At 49.5% G+C, this 2,081-nt stretch overlaps 1 protein-coding gene across 1 annotated transcript in view; it reads left to right on the top strand.

Moving 5' to 3' along the window:
- Positions 1-428: 428 nt before the first annotated feature.
- The window catches only part of MFAP5 (microfibril associated protein 5), a 38,160-nt gene continuing 36,507 nt past the window's right edge, over positions 429-2,081 (top strand). The window contains exon 1 of the mRNA XM_024209310.1: positions 429-471. The gene's annotated coding sequence lies outside the window, so the exon portion shown is untranslated. The remainder of the gene's footprint in view (positions 472-2,081) is intronic.

The following is a 2,081-nucleotide window of genomic DNA, read 5'->3' as shown; positions in this document are numbered from 1 at the left end:
TATGCGTGCATTAGTCTTGGTTAGTGTGAGTACGTGACTGCATTTGTCTCATTGCATGGTGTGGCAGCGTGTAAGCTGGTTGTTTATGTGCATTGTATTCTCTATGCGCATCTAACTCCTCCATATTTTCCCCTGCAGCAATAGCTGTGTAGCAACTGCAGCAGCAGCTCTGCTCTCTGCAGCCTTCACATCACCCAGTGCCAGCCGGCTAGAACCGGCCCCAGCAGCACGGTCTCTGCAGAGAGTCAGAATGGCTAAACGCCCGTTTTGCCTTCCCCCTCCCGCTGCTCTCCTCCATCTCTCCTCTGAGCTCAGTGCATGCTGAGCAGAATCACTGAGTTAACTCACAAAATGCCTACGCGCTACTCAGAGACGCAGGCAGGACGGGTGGGGCCGCATCTGGGGGGGACGAGATCGGCTGAAGCAGGGGGGAGAAGGAGGGAGGCGGAGGAGAGAGAGGAGCTGGAAAAGGTGCTGCTAATTTATATCTATTTACATTTTTCTCTTTTTCGTGCCTGTTTCTTTCCCCTCCTGAATTCCAGAGCTGGAGACATTCAATCTGTAGAGCTGGGTGTAGCTTAATTAATGGGTGTGGGGAGGGCACTATAACCCATCTGTTAAGCATGTGAAGGGCACAAACTCCTAGGGAGAAGAATTGTTTGGTGTAAACTAGAAATAATGGGATGAAACTGAACCCAGGGAAAAGGTCTGTTATATTATGGAACAGTCTCCCCAGAAAAAGTAGTGCGAGTTCATTTGCTCCTGTCATTTAAAACTAGGACTAGTGGACAAAACCCTGGAGAGTAACTGTAGTCCTGCACTGGTCCCCAGAGGAATGGGCTAGATGGGACATAACAAGACTGTCTGATTATAGCCATTTGAGGGGTCAGGGTGTAGGGACTAGACAGCACACTTTGCTTGGCTAGTAACTTAAAAAGGCCAGAAGCTTGTGATACTGTAATTTTGTGTACATTAGAAAAAAGGAAAGATATAATCAGGCAGACAGAGTTACAAATAGACACATAGGGATAGAATTGGAGAATCATGTAGATAGATCAACGGTTCTCAAACTATGGGGAGTGCCTCCCAAGGGAGGTGCGGGAATGTGTCAAAGGAGGCGCCAGCTGTGTGGGTTGTTTTTGTTTTTTTTTGGAAGAGCTCTGGCTGTCAGCCCCAGCTGGCTGGGGCGCCTGCAAAAGGGCCATGCACACCCAGGAGGGGAGGTGGGGATAAAGGAGCCCTGCCACCCAGGCTCAGGCTCTCCTCCCCCGCCTCCCCCCCATCCCTCACCAGAAGGCAGCCCAAGCGCCAGGCTCTCTTTCCCCCTCGTCTCCCCAAATCCCACACCAGGAGAGGATGGAGCTCCAGCTGTCAATCCCAGGGTGGCAGTAGCAGTGTAGATGTAAGGGTGGTAATGGGGTGCAAAGTCTGCTGTGAAGTGATCCTGATGAATATCACTTTTCACATTGCCACCCTTACTTCTGTGCTGCTGCTGCTGGCTCAGCGCTGCCTTCAGTATACATACTTGGGGAGGGGGGGCATAAATGACTACAGACACAAAGAAGGGGGACCCAGTCACATACATTTGATAACCACTGACATAGATCAATCTCAAGTCCCCTGCTTAACCAGCCAGTAGTTGGTCCGATGAGGAGGAACAGTGTAGCTGCTGCTAAAATGGCACTGCAGGGAAAGGAAATAATGCTGGTGCGTTAGAGAGATGGGAGGAATATGGTGGCCTTTGAGAGAAAGTTTAATTTAGGGGGCACAGAAATGGGCTGAGATTGACGGCTGCAGCTTGCGGTGTTCAGCAGCACTTTGAGAGGACTTTTTTGATGAGACCCCAAGATGTAGAAGGTGGATGGTGGGATGGGACTTCTATGTATCCTCTATCATCCACCTTGTCCTTTTCTTTTCAATTTTCTGCATCCCCATCTTTCTCCCTCTTTTTCTGTCTCTCCATGTCTTTCTCCTTTTGTTTCAGAGTAGCAGCCGTGTTAGTCTGTATCCGCAAAAAGAACAGGAGTACTTGTGGCACCTTAGAGACTAACAAATTTATTAGAGCATAAGCTTTCGTGGGC

Source organism: Terrapene carolina, unplaced genomic scaffold (assembly GCF_002925995.2).
Source record: "Terrapene carolina triunguis isolate 2854851 unplaced genomic scaffold, T_m_triunguis-2.0 Scaffold112, whole genome shotgun sequence".
NCBI lineage: Eukaryota > Metazoa > Chordata > Testudines > Emydidae > Terrapene > Terrapene triunguis.
The sequence above is the reverse complement of the archived record's forward strand: the minus strand, read 5'-3'. Positions and strand labels throughout refer to the sequence as shown.